Here is a 19892-nt window from a genome sequence, read left to right as displayed (position 1 = left end):
ATACATTTTCACACACAAACACACACGTGTATATGTTAAAACACTATATAAACTAGAAAAAATTAATTTTAGCAATTTTTCCTTCATAGAAATTTATGAAAATGTCTTTCTTACTTTGTTAGGTTACTCCAGTAACTTATGTTAACATTCCCATTTTGTCTGGTGATACCATTATAACCAACCACTTATACACTCATTCTTGATTTAATAAAAATATAGTTTCTAAAGTTTCTAACGAAAAAAAAAATACAGATCTTGAATCCCATAAACTTTTGAGACAATTTCATTCTCCAGGTTGATGAAAATCCAAGATTTTGTTTCCCTTTTTAGGGTTTATTTCAATTCAGCTTAGGGAATTACATGATTTCACTCTTGATTTTAGTTTTTGTCTACTTTACTCTTATCCATTTATGTATAAGGTTGACAGTTTCTGCATCTTTTCTGAACTATCTCAGAGCCTTCATGTTCTTCTGGTTTCTTGGGGAAATTATAATGCCACTATTACCATTATTTTCATCTTGATACTCTCCAATTTTTCTATCTATTTTTTTATTTTCGTGGTTGAGTTTTCCTTCAACAACAATTTACAATTATATTCTATTCTATATCCTACTTTTTATCACCTACTCAGCAGGTCCTTCCCATTTGTGATTGTCCCATTTTCCTAAGGTATCCTTTCGTCAACCATCTATTGGTTACTATTTTTTAATGATCTATGTTTGAGGATCATCTTTTCCTTCTAGTTTTCCAATCAAGAATTTGTTTCCCTTTTTTCTGGATTGTCATCATTCCCTTTTGTTGTATATATAAGTTTTTGTGTTTTCTTACATGGAATTATTTTCATTGGTCACACTCTGTACTCCCATTATTCACGGTATTGATACATTTGAAACTAAATTTTCTAGTCCACAAGGGAGTTAGTTCTCTAAATTTATTTTGCTAGCATTTATTTTGTTAGATCTAAGACTTTTGTGATCCATAATGTAGAAGAAAGTCTTTTGGATTAATCACATTGATAGGATTTGGTCGACGTTTCGAACCAGCTAATGTGGTTCATCCTTAGGACTAGGTGAGAAATCCATCAATCATAAGGAATAAATAGTAAGGATGCAACATTGCCCAAAAATAGTCGTTAAAAACTTGATGTTGGTGAATTAGTTAAAATGTAAAGAAATTAATTATTAGGGAGTTAGTGGTAAGGACTTATTCCATTAAAATATTCTATGTTTACTTAAAAATAGATGATAATGAATAATTAAAAATAATCAAAAATAAAATACTAAATTTTAATAATGAAAAGAAGGTATTTATTAATAAATTATATCATTTTATTGTTATAGGTTCGCCAATTAGAAAACTAATTGTTAGGAAACTAGAAACTTTATCCCAATTTAAAAAATAAATTATTAAAATTAATTTTATATTATTCAAATTAAAGGGTAAAGAGAAAAATAATTCTAAACAAAAAAAAAAAAGTAGAACCAATGAAAAAATATAAATAAATAAATAAAAGATGAGTGATAAAACAAAAGAGAAAAATCTGGGGAGGAGAGGGGAAAAGAAGGGAATGATGACTTACGATGACAGAGCTGGAATCTAGCTCTTACTCAATTTCCAACCATCATCCCTATTAAGATTTTTGGCATTCCTTTCTATCTCAATCACCTCTCTAAGCTCCCTATGGTGGAAGTGGTCGACCTTAGTGATGACTTTGGATTCTTCAATGCAGACATGGTGCTCAGATGTTTCTACATGCTCGGCTAATACTGATGAGAGGGGGCGATTGTGTCTAATGTCTACAACATTCTCATTGATTGTATGCTTAATAGATCTGCCTGTTTCTCCAATGTAGGGGATCCCATAGGAGCAGGGAACAAGGTAGACCCCTTTTGAGTCATAAGGATCAATAGGGTATTTAATAGATCTAAGAGGATTATTAATTGCTAAAGACCCTATTGATCCTTATGACTCAAAAGGGGTCTACCTTCTTCCCTTCTCCTGTGGGATCCCTTACGTTGGAGAAAAAGGCAGATCTATTAAGCAGAGGATCAATTAGCATGCTGCAGACATTAGACACAATCTCTCTTGCTCATCAGCATTAGCCGAGCATGTAGAAAAATCCAAGCACCATATTTGCATTGAAGAATCCAAAGTCATTGCTAAGGTCGACCACTTCCACCATAGGAAGCTTAGAGAGGTGATTGAGATAGAAAGGCATGCCAAAAATATTAATAGGGATGATGGTTTGAAATTGAGTAAGAGATGGATTCCAACTCTCTCATCGTAAGTCATCATTCCCTTCTTTTCCCCTCTCCTCCTCGCCTTTTTCTCTTTTGTTTTATTCCTTGATCTTTTCTTCTTCTTTTTCTCATTGATTTTACTATTTTCTTTTCTTTTAGTATTATTTTTCTCTGTATCATTTAATTTGATTAATATAAACTTAAATTTAATAATTTATTTATTTATTGTTTTTTGTTTTTGGCTTTTTGTTTGTTTGTTTTTTTTTTTTTTAATTACATTTGGATAAAGTTTCTAGTTTCCTAACAACTAGTTTTCTAATTGGTCAACCTCTAACAATAAAATGATATAATTTATTAATAAATAACTTCTTTTCATTTTTAATTATTCCTTGGCAACTATTTTTAACTAAACATAGAATATTTTAATGGAATAAGTCCTTACCACTAACTCCCTAATAATTAATTTCTTTACATTTTAACTAATTCACCAACAGCTGGTCTTTAACGACTATTTCTGGGCAATGTTGTATCCCTACTATTTATTCCTTATGATCGAGGGATTTCTGACCTAGTCCTAAGGATGAACCACATTAGTTTGTTTGAGACGTCGACCAGATCTTATCAATGTGATTAATCCGAAAGACTTTCTTCAACATTTATTTTCTTAATAGAAATGTTTCAGTTATGCCAATATTATTATTATCAATAAGGATCCTTTTTGAGTATTTGCTATATTGTGCTACACCTTATTCTAGTTATATTTGTGTTTATATACCTTATAACATATTTTATTTTATGTATCCAGTGTCTGCTCCTAGTTCTTAGGGTCAAAACCTTTCTTATAGCATTGCATATACTTTTTATTTTTTATTTTTCTTCTGTCCATTTGAATCTCACAATTACATGTTCACAATTGAGTTTCAAAACAATTTTTTCATAAGCAAATTTTGTATCCTCCATTCGTAATTTAATTTCTTACATTTCTACTATATTCTTTATTCATAATGTAAGTTCTTGTACCACTTTACATTGGCTTACTAGCCTATAAGGCTTACCCTAGCCTTTTGTAATGATATGGTTTGCTAAGTTCCCTTCCAATGTATCTCCTTATCAAATAGAGAAATAGTACATATAATGATTATGTGTAAGTATGCATCTTACTTTTCATGCAAAAATTGTACGTGTTTAATTCTATCCTTAAGTAATTAAACACATTTTAGAACATATTTATTTTTTATCATAGTACTAAATACCTCCGTAGCTATGTCGAATATTAATTACTTCATATAGTTTGTAACAACTATTTCTTCAATATCTATTCTATGCAGGTTTTTCATCTTTTACAAAATACGTTGTTATCATACTTATGTCACCACTCACTTCACTACTCAGTATTATGCAGGAACTTACTAGTGTATCATCCGTATGATTTTTTTTCCACTTGGACATAACCTTCTTGTTAACAATGAAAAGATAAAAATCTATGTTTCCCTTTTGGTTCAAGGCAATGCATATCGCACATTGTTTTATGTTTAATTTTATTGTTGATCACTTTTGTGTTTCTTCTTGTATCTCTCTCTACCCCAACCAATATGTTTTTAACATCGTTCCTTTAGATAAGTATTCAATTTTCCATATAAAGGATCATTTTTCTCCAATGGGTTATTAGCTTATATATGGTAATAAATTATCAAAGCACATAAACTATTTTTTATATAATTGCAGGCCTTAAACAATTTCCATCTTATACTTGAAGGATTGCGAATAGAAACAATCCCTCTAGTACTATGGGAGGATATAACAATAACAGAAGACAATTACATGTAATCTTCCCTAATTCATAACTGAAAATGCAAAGAAGGATAGATATCCTACTTCCCTATGATGCTAACATCTTTAATGTCGACCTTGATTCCTTTGATTCAAATCTCATAATCTCCTCTTTGTTGTTGTAGATGAGTTCCTACAAGAAAGATCAAGTGGAGACAAGAAACCCATGCAAAGCTTAACACTTTCTAATACAAAACATGTAATAGACCAAGGAGTATTACAATAAATGGACACTAACTAAAATATTTAGGGGGAAGAAAACATATATTTTATTATAAATAGGTGAAAAGGGAGCATTATAGTGAAAGAGGCTTTGATGTTGTAAGCATTCTTCAAGTGAGATTCCAATTCCAAGCCTTAGCCATCAAGCACCTTTCTCCTTTGCAAATGGGTCAAAATTGGACATAGTTCAGCTCTTAGGATGCCAGCCTACATAATCAACAACTAACCCTTAGTGGATGGTGGGAAATTCATTTATAGGGAGGGAGAAGGAGTTGAGGATCCATTAAAAGAGGGAGGAGTTCCACATATCAAGCGATAGATCCATAAAATTAGGATCTAGGGCCAAAAATGGGAGGTCTCATTCCAATCTTCATCTACTCGAAACCATATCATTGTTCTCAAGATTCTAGTAAGGGAATCTTCTCATTCATTTTGGGAAAAATTTCCTTAAGAGGATCAACATGTTTTTTCCTGATAAAATATGCGATGGAAGCATTGATCATGTATAATGCCAAAAGTTACTAGCATGGGACATTAGTTATATGAAACGCACTTGTCTTGCGAAAACGTTTTCTAACAAGTTATTAAGAATTCTTCCAAGGAAAGTTTTCCTTCTTTTCTTTAGCGATTTTCGTCTGATGTTCATAAACATGTTTCATGGTGAATACATTGTTTGCGACAACTTTCATCACTTTGCATCTCTTGAGACATTGATAACACAAAGTTGACACTTTAGGATATGAGACTCGAAGTGTGAAAAAGTATTGTATAACACATGCCCCCTAAAGCATGAATTTAGAACGAGAAGTGATGGTTGAAGTGATTTACAAGCAAAGGCAAGGACTTAGAGAACCACCATAAGGATAATTGAAAATCAAAGATAATACAAGATATATGATATATATGATGTAAGCATGCCTAAAGACTAGGTATCTAATAGTACATGGTTTTGTTGAAGCCTTGAAATTCGTTGCGACAAAATGGGGACAAGCACCCGATTGGGGACATGAATACCATCCCTTATCCATTTGGGATGGTGGGTCAGACTGGAATTGTGGGACCAGTTTCCCAATCTTCAAAAATATGGCAAGATGGGATATGCATTTTCTTATCCAAGCTGATTTGGTAGATGAGGGTGGTTTCAATAGAAAAATCAAACTAAATTATATTTACTCTTTACTTGGGTTTAAATCAATATTTGTGAAATCTAGACAAATGGCTACCTTGAATTATAATAAATAGTATTCATACAAGAAGTATAAAACATTCATAAAATAACTATTTCGATTAAATAGTTAATAAAAATGGTTGATTGTAAAAATATATCGCATCAAATATCTAATAGAATTTTGCTTCTCAAAAATCAAAATATGGCAGCTCAGCTATAATTCAAAAGTGACAAAATAACAGGTTGTAATTTAAAAGAAACCGCTTAATGATTCATAAAATAATCACTGTGCAATGATTAAAGTACCCAATGTGAGATGAATCATCCATAGATGATAAGGCTGAAATCCATCTGTCTTCTCCAAGATTGATCACAAAAAAAAAACAGAAGTGCATTTCTCAAAAAACATTCTCAGATAAACTTTCACAGAGTGGACCTTCAAAAATTAAAGAAAAACTTTAAAATTACAAAAAGTGCATGTTTTTAAAGAGTCTCAAATACAATTTTCATACCGCTTTCTAAATACATGAAAGGGGTTTAAATATCAAAAATATTACAAAAATAGCTAAACACTAACTTCTGAGGAGTGAAACGACTCTCCTTAAATTCAGTGCCAAAAAGCAAATCTAAAATTGTTTTGAAATTTAAAAATATGACCATGATTGATGTTGGCTCATCAATTTCTTCCACTTCTCATAGATAGCCATCATAGCTTGAAATTCTGAAGGTTGCTTAATTCTTATCTTTACTTGTACCACATAAATTTTATCTGATAGTGGTGGTGCCACACGGATGATTGAATTAGTTAAGCATCGCAGGGAGATCAATTGACTATGGGGTTTTACTAAATGTGACCAATAAGCATCCCAATTCAATTGCAACAAAAATTTTATTCATTGTTCTCTTTCTGCAACACTTTCGTGCCAGATTCAGTACAAATCATCAATCTTAGGTAGATATCCTGGTGAACATCTTTGAAAGAAACCTCTATACAAAATATTATGATTACTGGTTTCAATTATATTGTTTGATGCTTTGCTTGCACTTGAAAATGCCATCTTAGACTGATTTATTTCAATTTCTTAGTCAATGAGGAGAATGTCCTCATGAGATTATTTGACTTTTGGCAATTCTATTGTCTGTCCTTTTGAATTATCCTGCCATGTGACCAATTCTGATATTTTCTCATCTCGGTCTTCAAAATTGGTTTTAGTGTCCTTAAATTGAGCCACTAATGTATCAACATCTTCATACAAAGGACTAATCTCTATTAACTTCTTACAGAAGATTGATTTTTTCTTTGATATCAAAAATTGATTTCTAAAGCTTCTTTGATGAATTGATCCACTTTTGGACAATACTTTATCGAATCTCCAGTAAATCGCAGTTGCACGATTTCAGTATCTTTAGCATTTATTTTTTCCCGGCTTTGAAGTCTTAGGTTGTCATAACCCTATTGCATTTGTTCAAAATGTGACTTAATTTGTTCCTATGTATTCTCTTTTTCTTTTATGAGTTGATATTCCAACTACTTTATTCTTCCCTCTTTTTCTTTGATTAAATTTCTTACTTCTTCAACTTTTTCAATTGTTGCAGAAGCATAAGATCTTGTAAACTGAGATAAATTGTTCAAATTTTCAGATGGGTCTATAGGTGTATCCTTCCAGACAACATCCATTGGTTCATTGCCTGGCAGAGTAATAGCAGCATGGTCAATTTTCCTCTTTTTCCTTTTCCTCTTTATTATTTCTCGATGTTTAGGACTATAAAAAATATCCAAAGGAGGAATCTCCTCCTCTTTTAAAACAATTTCTAAAGAAGGAAAAGTAGGAATTACTTCAATATCTTCTCAAGTAGCAAGAGATTTTTCGGAATATTTCTTAGGATGTTATGGTGTTTCAGGAAAAGTTTTTTCTTGAATAGTACCGACCTGTGATTCATTGATGATTTGTTCAAACTTCCCCCATTCTTTCTACATTTGATCCTGATCAAGTCCTTTCTCAGTACTTTTATTGTTGGAAGGCTCTTCTATGTCTTTCTCTATAACAAACTCTTTTTGTGATTCAGCATCATTAGATGCTTTATTTACATTCTCTTCTGAGCCATTAGTAGATAACCTTTCTTCCTGAGATTCTTGTGGGATTATTTTAAGAATATTCAAAGGAACATACTTTAACCTTTGATGTCTGTATTCCTAAAATTATGCTAATTCATCCAGATTCAGTCAGAGGGAAGCTAAACTCTAAACTTGTGAAAATTGTTCAACTGCTAGAAAAAGATCGTCAAAATGATCATCCTCATGAACAAATGCCTTGACTTTAATAGCCATGGTGAAATCATACACAACTTTGACATGGTCATATTTCCTTTCTCTAAACTCAACAAGATTCAGACTATGAATGTGTTTAACTTCAACTTGTGCATGTTTGAAATCATTTAAGCAATAAACACCACACCAAAGTGGGAAAGTGGGCTAGATAGATTTTTTAGACTCTTTGAGAGATTTGGTTACACCTTTGGTAACTATCTGATATGCAATCTCTCTAGCTAACACTTTATCTGGGACATACCACGGAAGTACATGTGGTGGAGCAATACTTCCAAAAAATTTGATATATGTAAACAATTCTTCTCCAAACCATCTTTCCACAAGTTGAATATTAGCCCTGGCTTCTTCTCATAACCTTAGGGCTTTGTTGTCAAAGATAGCTTGATAAATAGGGAGCATCACCACTTGACAAATTTGATATAAATGTCCATTTAAATAAGATTTCCAAATACCTTTATGATACACATTGATTGGCGTGGGATTCTAGGGAGTCCGCTTCCATCCCATAATTGGAAAACGAAAAATGAAACATACAACATCCATGACATAGGCAGACATATAAAATGGAGGAATAGTTCTTGTAGTAACATAATTATTTCTCCTATATTCTATGATATGATGGGATAAGTTATTTGACAAAATTGTGGCACAATCCATGACTATAGAATAAAAAGTAGCATCAATGAGAGACACCCACTCCACTAAAAACTTGGTAGCATCTGCATACCCAAATAACCTACATAACATAGTGGGAATGTATAAATAAGGAGCAATGATAGAGGCTACTGAGTACATACTAGTTCTATCCATTTTATGCTTGCTCAGGTTTTCCCTCGATTATTTTATTACATTAGAGGGTTCTTCATTTTCAGCAGCAAATTTATCCATAAATTCTTTATCATAAACCTTATGCGACTGAGGTAAATGGTACATCCTTCTGATATCTTTTGGTTTAAATGAGTCGATGACCACTTGGCTTGAGGTCACAAATTCTCTATCCTCAATATCTACATTTTCAATAATCTATTTGACCGTATCAACATAGGTTAATAATTTGGGTCTATTTGTGATCTTATGCAAGATAGAGCATGCAACTTCAGGATAAGGAATCTCTGAAGATTGGATATCATCTATCATGTATTCCTTCATTATTTCTCTCTTGAATAGGCCATCAAAAATTTGCTAGGAGCCGGTACCACACATTGGTATACAAATTGTATCAGAAAACAAAGGTCATGACTCCAGTACATCTTCAGCTGCAGACTGTGTTCCTTTTCCCTTTTTCATCTTGATCATTCACTCAAATAATAAAATATTTGTTACAGTCTTGTCACCAAAAAGAAGATGAGAGTGATATTGTAGATAATAAGAAATAAGAGTATAACGACATCCAAATATGAAAACCTTATTCGAATTAATGGAACTGAAACACATAAATGCATCCATAATGGTGAAAATGTATTGAATTTCTTGAGTCGTAGAACCATAAATATCCATAACAAAAAACGATATCTCCATAAGATTCAGATGAATTCACATTGTGCTAATGATATTTTCGAAGCAAGTTATTAAAACATGTTAACGTACCACCCTTAAGACATGAAATATAACTTCAATGATGTATCAGTGGGTCTCTATTCCATCACAAATTGGTTACTTGCAATGTCACACGGTGTATTTAATTGTCATTTTTGCAATTCTTTGATTTTAAAAATTGGATACAACATATGCAACCATATTATGATATTAAAATTAATTCATCTATCGAGTCCATCATGATATCGTAATACATAAAGGAAGGTTTTAACATGTTTCAGTGCTTTTTTTGTTGTGAAAAGTCTGGCCTGATCGAACATGAAAATAATATACTTGGATTCTGCACATATTGCAAATTGGTGGTGTTTGAATTGGTAACGTTAACTATTACACACAAGACTTTTGTGAAATGTGAAATCCAATTTAATCTTTCGAGCAATTTTTTTGGATTTTTGCCAATATTTTAATGTATTTTAAATCAAATTATTTTCTTAAGGGTCCTCGTTTTTTATTTAAAGGATTGAACAAAATGGGGGTTGTTGTACAACACAACAATTGATGATTCATTAGAAGAACCAGTTATCTATGATAATTTTGAAATTTCTAAAACATTTAAAGTAAAGATAGTTCATCAAACAAGAATTGCATGAAATTTTAGATCAAAAACATTTCTTTGAATGTAAAAAACAACTCATCTAATTACAATTCATTTGATATCCCCTTTAAAGATGAAAATTCCTTTGTCTATATCAGTATTTACTTAGTTTTAAAAATAAAGCAGGGGGATTTTACAAATCACCATTTTAATGTACTCATTTGTCATAGTTAGGACCTTTGTTGCCAGCAAGGTTACCTTTTGACCAACAATGATTTAGTATCCCATCCAGAAAAGAATGCAATTTTTAGAGATAAATTCAAAATCATATACTTATTTCCCTTTTTTCCTTTTTCTTTTTAAAATAGTTTATTATTATTTTCTTTTATTACTCAAAAGTCATTGTCTTGGTTTGGTGGCCAAATGATGACAATTCCATTCACTGGTTGTAATTCAAATGAACAATATGGCTCCTGATGAGACCCCTTGTCTTAATATTAAGATAATATCAAGCCATTACCCTGTTTTGGTATGTAGTCTTGGTAATGTCAGTCTTATTATTTCCCTATGAACATGGTAAGCAGGCTCTTGATGAGACCTCTTATCTTTTAATTTTTAGTATAGTTTAGAATTACATTGTAAAAAGAGAAAAGTTTACTGGATGGGGATAACCATCGACTCCTTATGAGTTCTGAATGAAAATTATAGAGTTGAAGTTGGCTATTTGCAAATAGCCTTTACTTTGTTAAGGATACCATTCCTGACCGATAACAAAACAATCCTATAAATTTGGAGGTTTCTCAAAGAATAAATAATTATGGTGGAAAAATAAAATTTCAAAGAATCATGGAACTAAGCTAATTTTCAAATGTTATAATTTTTTCCTTAATAATCTCTACTTTTAGAAGTGGAAAATAAAAATATTTCAAAAAAAATTATTGTGAAGCCAAAAATAATTGTTATTCAACATTTATTTTCCTAGAATGCAAAAGAATCAAAAAGATAAATTTGATAATGTACAATTAGGAGAGGTTATCTCCTCAGAAAATATTCTTTCAATATAAGCCCATTAACATGAAGAAAATCTCCTCTTCTTGATAAATCTTGTAATATGAAGGTCGATGGGCCCACTTGCTCGACAATTTGAAATGGAACGAGCCACAATATTTTGAATTTGGTGTCTTTACCCTTTTACTCATGTGCTTTGTCCCATTTCAAGACAAGATCTTTGATTTGAAATGACTTTGTGGAAACTGAACTGGCATCAAAAGAAGTTTTAACTATCTATTGATGATGAACATGTGTAATCTTCGCTTTCTCTCTTTCCTCTTATAATTTGAGAATTCGATCATGCCTTAATTGTAACAAAGAGTAAGGAGTTTCTGGAATGAATTGCACTTGGGAATGAGAGGGAATAACTATATTAGATGGAATGCCAACTTATTTCCGATAAACCAAATTGAATGGAGAAGTGCCTATTGAGGCCTTCTCAATGATTATATCTTCCCAAAGAGCAAATGTCAAATATTTGTGCTAATTATTTTGGCTTTGGTCGACGGTTCATTTAATAATTCTAATGAGATTTTTGTTAGTTGAATATTCTAATCCATTCCCTTAAGGATAGTAATTGACAAAATATTTTAATTTAAAACCTCTTTTTAGTGTGAATTTAGTCATACAGTTTCTAGAAAAATAATATTTTTTGTAAAACATGAGTTCATTTGGTAAGCTAAATCAGGTTATGGTGAATTTATCAATGAATTCAATAGTTGCATCAAAATTGAGTACTCTTAGTGGAATTTCTTCCACCCAATTGGAAAAATAATTTTTTGAAGTAAGAATGTACCTATGTTGTTTTGAAGAGTTAGGAACGATCTCACTTATGATATCCAATCCCCATTGTTCAAAAGATTGTTCAATGTTGATAGGTTGTAAGGGAAATGATGGTTTCCTTTGTCTTCCAACGGTTGTTTGACATACTTTTCATTTTCACACACATTAATGAGTGTCTTTAAACAATGTTGACCAATAATATCCGACATGAAGAATTTTGTGCACTATAATATCTCCTCAAAAATGTCCACCAGCTGGGTCATCATGGAGTTCTTGCAAAATGTTTTCTTCTTCAGATTTCTTGAGGCATATTAGTATAATGGAATAGCAATTTTTTCAAGACAACACATTATCAATGATTTGATATTGATTACCTTTTAGCCTTAGAGCCCTTTTCTTTTATAACTGAGCTCGTGAGGAAAACATCCATTTCTCAAATAGAAAAATAAATCAACATATTGGGATTCAGAGTCATTTAGATTTACCTCAAATATTTTCACAGTATTACCCGAATCTTCATCTGCTAATATGTTGGAAGATCCTGCTAGCGTTGTATAGAAACCTTGACCTTTAACGATTTTAGCTAGTTTAATTTCAATTTCATATTCTTGTAGTGTCGTCACCCAATTTTCTCTTTTCTCTCCTAATTCTCTTTGCACTAGTAAATTTCTCATAGATGAGAATGGAACTATTACTTTAGTGTGTGTTTTAAGAAGAAAATGTCTAAAATATTTTATTGGTTTGAAAGCAGCCAAAGCTTTCTTTTCAACATCTCAATAATTCAATTCAGCGCCTTGTAAATTGGAGCTAAAGAAAGAGACTGGTGCTTCAATTTTCTCATCATTGACCTGTGTCAAAGTAGCTTCATATGATGTTTAAGAGGAAAAAGTATATAAAATAAAATGATTAGAAAATTTTGGAGTTTCTAAAGAGGCAGCATATATAATTTTCTATTTGATAATATCAAAAGCTTCTCTCTCAGTATGTCCCCATTTAAAAATAGAAATTTTCTTCATCATGGATTTCAAAGGTAAAACAATTTGTGAAAATTTGGGGACAAATCATTTAACAAAATTTATTTGACCTATGAAATATTTTATCCTACTATGATCTAGTTGAATTCCATCTTTAGATATAATAAATCCGAGAATTTTACCTTCACTTAAATCAAGGTAAAACTTCTTTGGGTTTGTAGAAATTATGTACCTTTTACAATGTTCAAAGATCTATTTTAATTCCTTTAAATGATAACTTCGTTTTTTTTAGTATACATTTATATCATCTAAATAAATGACCACAATTTTATTCACCAAACCTTTGAAAGCTATATCCATGGCTCTGTGAAATGTGGTGCCAAAATTGATTAATCCAAATGTCATATTTTGATAAGCGCATGTTCACCATTTCATTCTTAATGTGGTCATTGGTCCATCATCCGGATGTAGGAGAATTTGATTATAACTTGAAAATCAATCCAGAAAAGACATTGGCTCGTAGCCTACAAATGACTGCATTATCTATTCCATAAGAGGCAGTGGAAAGTTATCCTTCTGATAGTCTTTTTTGAGATTATGAAATTCTATACAAATTCAAATATCACCATTCTATTTCCTGAATGGTATTAGGTTAGAAACCCACCTTGAATGTCTAACACGAAAAATTATTTTGGCCTTAAGAAGTTTATTTAATTCAGATTTAAATTCATTTTCAAAATTTGGATGAATCTTTATCAACTTCTATTGTACAGGCATTTCGTTGGATATTATAGAAATAGTATGTTGTATGACAGAAGTATAATATTTTTTAGGATCATCATAATTCCAAGCAAAAACATTTTTATATCTTGTCAACGAACGAGTGAAGGCTAATCGTTCATCGACTGTAAGACCAAGACCTAGAGTAATATTCTATGCTTTAAGATCACTTCCAAGATTTACTAATTCAAACCTCAATTTCGAACATTGAAGCTTTGAGTTACTTGTTTTCTTCAATTTATCTTTAAGATCATGCAAATCTTCTAGCTTAACTACAAATTTGGGTATGGGATTTTCACTTGTCTTTTGTTTGAGTTGGCTATCATGTTGGTCTTCATCTATTTTTTGGTCATCATATGAGCCTTCAGATGTTAGAAAGTTTATGATATCGGGATCGCCATTAAAAACTCACGAACTGGTGATATTATCTAGAGTTCAAGGTCTAAAAATTAATTCTATAGAAAGCTAGTTAGGACTATAATCTTTTGGTGGTATGAGCTTGGATGCAATGTTAGCCAAAATATCAACACTTGCATTCTCAAGTCTTGCAATTGGAGAAATGCTAAATGATAAGAAATGTGAGGTGAGGTCCTAGACTGATGATTGATAATGCTTTAAAGGTCCAGAAAGGGAGTGAATAATGTCTCTTACCTATTTTATCAGGATTTCACAATCTTGAAATACGTGAAGTTATTTGATATCAAGGCCTATGGATTTGTACAATCCTTTAATTAATGCCTCCTACTCAACAGTGTTATTCACACATACAAATTCTAGTCTGCATGCCAACATAGTTTTCTCTCCTTCAAGGCTAATTAATATGCAACCGCCCCTGCTCCTACATTAGATTTTGATCCAATGAAAAATAATTTTGAAAATAAATAATTAACTACAGGTTTATCTATAAAAATTGATGCATTTGGAAGAATCTGTTTGTGAATAATTTTCAATCTCAAAGATAATAGAGTTCTCTAGAAAAGGTGAAGTTTGTGCATTAAAATTTCCCAAAAATGATTCGACTAAATAAGTTCCAATGATATTATTATTGTATGCAATAGGATCATTTTCTCCTTCCAGTTTAGTCACAATATACTTTAAATGCTTCTCACAATCGACCCTTATTTGATTGCATTTACCATTGTAAGGAAGCCACATTCGAGACCAGTTTGTTCTGAAATAGCCATGAAGATTTTTGGACCAATTCTTGCTGAGGACCAAACCGTAAAATTTAAGAATATTAGCGATTAGAAAGTCAATTACTTGACATACTCTTGGATTTTATGAGACTCTGATGGTAACCGCATTAATTTCTCTTATGACATTGACTTGTGTTACATGTAGCTCTACAATGTGAACAAAAAATTTATGGGGTAAAACATTGAATTTTGTGCAAACTATTTTTGGCATAATGTTGGATGAAACCCGAGAATCAATTAAATAATTGTGCAAATTCTTATTAAAGATTTAAAAAGTCAAAATAAAAGTAGGAGCATGAAAATTAGATCTACCACCAATTAAAGAAACATCACTTAGTTTTATTTTATCTGATGAAGTACTAGGAGGCTTACCCATTCCTTGAGGAGCTTGAGAAATTACAACAACATGAAGAGAAGTAGGGACTTCTTTGAATTCTATAAACAATAGCTTCTGCTAATGTTTTAGCTTGCTAAGCTTATATAGCCTGATATTCATTGTAGTCTTCTTCAACTATTTGACTATCATATATGCCATATCATTAAAAAAATAACAATGTTTTAGCTGAAGGCGAAGAATTCGATTGAGGATGGGATGTTTGAGCAGACTTGGGAGAATATTTCTTACCTATTTCTTTTTCTTTGGTAGTAGGTGTTGATGATTTATGTTTTTGACATGTTTATGGTAAATCAATAGTGCTCTTACTTCTAGGGCCGATAAGTAAAGCTTCTTCATCTTCTTCATTTTCTAGTAATGGATGAATGAAATCCCACATTACAAGTACTTCAACTAATTCTTCATCATCTATTTGTTCTTCAGTTGTTGATACTTCTTCTTCTTCCAAATCTGATTCCGCATTTGATATTGTATTTGGGGGTTTAGGATCAAAGATGGGTTTTCTTTTCAAAGGTTTAAAGGGTTTTCTAGAAGAAGTTTGATCTACTTGCTTTTTTATGTCAACCATTTCATTGGACATGGTTTTAAGTCATTTTTGCAGACCTTCAAGATCAAAAGGATCTTTAGGTATTTTCTTCTTGGATTCATCTTTGAATGTGACCTTTTTGGATTTTCTTTCTTCTAATGCATTGTTCTTTTCTAAAGCTAAAATTATTTTCTCTATAGCTATAACTTCTTTCATGTTTTTAGCCAAGTTTGGCTTGGCATCTCTATCAACAAAAATAATTGTATTTGAGGGAAGAGGAAAAATGTAAAATTCATTTTGTACTTCAGCACTCGGTTTGGATGCCACTCGGATTTTATTTAATAATTTGTTAAAATGTGAATTGAAATCCTTAATTGGATCTCTAGATTTAGCTTTTAAGTTGGATAGATCATTAAGAAGAGTAGCAATTGAGCGACCATCTCCAAAATTAGTTAGGAATTGTTGCTGAAACACGTTCCAAATATCAATGGAACCAAATGGTAATCCTTGTAAACTATAAGGGAATAGTTGTACAACAACATCTTCTTCTATAGCTCCATTAGTTGAAGTTGTTTATATGTTCTTCGGTAGGAAGACCATAATTCGTGTTGAATTTTGGCAACCATTTTTACAGATGGTTAGGTAATGGATGTAATGGTCATTCCGTCTGAGTGGCTCATGGATTTTTCCATGGTATTTGAGCCATTAAGGGTATCTGTGTGGAATAAGATGCACTAGTAGTTGAAGGTGATTATGTTTGGATATTCTGACACATAGGAAATAGTTAAGCATAACTTGGTCTAGTGTATAGTTACATAAAGTATGTTTCTTTACTATGTACTTTTGTAACTTACAATCTGACGGTCATGATATGTAGTGATCTGATGGTTCATTCTCTCCTCGGTATTACCGACACTTGATCCATGTCTTAACACCTAATTGGTCCATGATCTCTATTTAAAGAGCATGAGGGTCATTTGTAGTGTAACCGTTCATGAGAGAATCTTATGTAAATTTTCATTCTTTTATTAATAAATTGCCTGAGGTGGCTGTGTTGGCTCAGGCCGTGGACTGTTTCCCTCCTTGAGGGTTTTAACCACGTCAACAATACTGGTGTATTGATCTGTGATCTGTTTGTGAGTGCTATACTTTGGTGTTCTGTCCGAGGAACTTACCCTGTATATTCCTATATGGTATCAAATCTATTTTAGGGTTGCATCCATTGGTGATCCAAATCTAAAGTTGGTAGAACTGCATCTGACTGTCATTTCCTAGATCTATTGTTTCTGACTGCTTTCAGGTTGAGAGGACTACTCTATTGTGTTAGGAGAATCTGTTCCAGTGAGAAACCCCTTTCTTTTCACGCGTAAAGATTTCTGGTAGCTGTAGCTACATCATTTTTAAGATCTTGTGGTATACAGTGTTTATTTGTAGTTTTTAGTTATTTTCTCTCTATTTATTTTGGTTTATTTAGCTCTTTGTTTTTTAATTACCGGATCTATACCTTTCATTTCTGTGTATGCTCTTTTCCCCATGGCTCTGCGCGATCTAGGCAAACCAGAAACAGAAAGGAAGGATTTTTCTCATGTGTACGTTGTTTTCCATCGCACCTTAGTGTGATCTCGAAAAATCAGAAACATCGAGAAAAATATTTAGTTTTTAGGTAAAGCTAACTGCAAGACGTAAGGTTTGTTTTTTTTACATGTCTGTGTTGGGTTTTTTGTTTTTTGTTTTGTAGGCAAAAAAGAGCTTTCTCAAGTAAGCATGAACCCCAAAGCTTTAGTGACTTACAAAAAACAAAAAACAAGAAAACAAACCCCCCCTTCCTCTTTTCTAAAAATTACTAACCTTTTAATATAACTCACTTGGTCCAAAGCTACTTTATGAGAGTAGAGGTCTTGACTTCAAGTATTTCTCTTTGTTGAGCTATTTAGATTAAGTTTGGAAAGGGGGCGGATTTATTTTTTAAATATAAAATTATCATTCGTTTTTGTACATTCTCGCACTTTGTCGGCATCTTCAACAACTCTTCTTCAAAAAGCCATAACTTCTTCATCTGGAAGCCATTTTCAGTGTTGTATTTTCTTAATCAGCCTATTTTTTGAAGTTCTTTCCATTGGAATACTTAGTTTCAGCATATATAGCTTCAATTTTTGTTAAAATGGAAATTCCATGCCAAGTTATTCTTGACAACACCAACTACTTCTAATGGTGGTCCTACATTGTGGATTTACTTAGAAGTAAAGGTATTTACAAAATAGCCTCAAGCCAACAAACCAAACCCCAAGATGAAGATAAGGTAGCCAAATGGGAAAAAAGGCAAGATCAAGCACATGGGTTGATAGGGATGTATATTTCTTTAGACCTTATATTCCATATCACAGAACTTGCTACTCTTAATGAAGAGATGAAACAATGGACTAAAGTTTTTGGAATTAAAAATGAAATTAGAGCCCATCAACTCAAAAATGAGTTTCTTACATTAGACCCCAATAATTTTCCTTCCATTGAAGATTTTGTTGTCCAAGTTCAAGACCCTTAGACTTCTCTTGGAGGGTGTTAAGGTTAAGAAAGAAGATAGTAATCTTATTTATTCCATTTTTAATAAGTTGGGACTAGCCTACTCTGTGTTTGTTTCCACCTTCCATTCTACAAGAAAAGCCTTCATTTCTCAAGGACAAGACTACAAGTCCCATTCCTTTGATGCCTTTTGTGATTCTTTAATAAGAGAACAAGAAAAACTCTTACGTATTTGTCTTCTTAATCTTGGAAACTCTTCTAAGAAAGCCTTTTCCGTTTAGCAGCAACCAAATTCAAAGAATCCTAAGAAGTCGTATCCTAAAAAGAATGGTCCTAAACCAAACAAGGGTCATAGGCAATTCCAGTCTCAAAATGAAAAATCATTTGAACAAAATGATAAGGAAAATAAAAACAAAGGGAAGAAGACTGATAGACATTGCCACTTTTGTAATCGGGATGGCCACTTAGAATCCAAATGCTTTAAGAAGATGGAAGCCTTGGAAGCATCAATGAAGAAGCATAACATCCAATTGGAGCACTCTTCAGCTTCAACTTCAGCTTCAGGAATAGAACTTTATGCATGTGGTTTTCAAGCATCTCGGTCTGGCTATGCACTAAATGTGTCTTCTTCTTCTCATTCTCATGAGTTGCTCATTGATTTTGGAGCTTCTTATCACATGGAAAAAAAAAACCATGTTTTCTTCTTTAAATTATTGTAACACCAAAAATACATATGTTGGTGATGATAGATCTCTTAGTGTTGTAGGGACAAGAACTATTCATATAGACAATGGTCAATTTAACGATGTATTATGTGTTCCAACCTTATCCTGCAACGTTCTATCTTTATATCAGATAACTCATTCAGGTGAAGGTAAAATTGCTGAATTTTCACCTCACTATGTTGTAATTAAGGACCTAAGAGATCCTAGATAGATTTTAGGTATTGGCATTGCTTATGATTCTACAAGGTTGTAAGAGTTTAAAACTTTCGGTCATCAAATCTTCCCTCGGTATTTGTTGCTCATCATGATGAAGTGAGCAAACTTTGGCATGAGCGATTTGGTCACTTAAACTACCACTCCCTTCAGAGTCTATGTAAAGAAAATATGGTGACAGGTCTTCCAATGGTATCTTGTAGAGATGGTGTTTGTTCCAGATGTGTACTCGGAAAACATCATCAGGAGAGTTTTGAAAAACATGCTTCTTAGCATGCCTCAACCCCTTTACAGCTTGTGCATAGTGATTTATGTGGTCCAATTCCAGTTGTTTCATTCTCTGGCTACAAGTATTTCTTAACTTTCATTGATGATTTCTCCAGACACACTTGGGTATGCTTTTTAAAACTCAACAATGAAGTATTTAACATGTTCTTGGACTTTAAGGCCTTTGTTGGAAAACAATCTGGACATCAAATTCTTAAGCTAATATCTGATAATGACGGAGAATATGTTAACAACAAATTCATCAACCTTTGCAGTGAGAATGGAATTCAAATGCAACATATTGTTCCATATACTCCACACAAAAATGGTGTAGTTGAAAGGAAGAATCACACCTTAAAGGAAATGGCTAATTGTATGCTTCAATCTGAAGGACTTAGTCTTAATTTTTGGGTAGAAGCAATTAACTGTGAAAATTACATAATAAATCGAACTCCTACTAAGGTTTCAAGAAATATCACTCTAGAAGAAGCATGGAGCTCAATTAAACCATATGTAAGTCACTTTTGTTTTTTTGGAAGTGAAG

The sequence above is a fragment of the Pinus tabuliformis genome, chromosome 8, assembly GCF_031772625.1.
Source record: "Pinus tabuliformis cultivar Carrire ecotype Pingquan chromosome 8, CPIR1, whole genome shotgun sequence".
NCBI lineage: Eukaryota > Viridiplantae > Streptophyta > Pinopsida > Pinales > Pinaceae > Pinus > Pinus tabuliformis.
The sequence above is the reverse complement of the archived record's forward strand: the minus strand, read 5'-3'. Positions refer to the sequence as shown.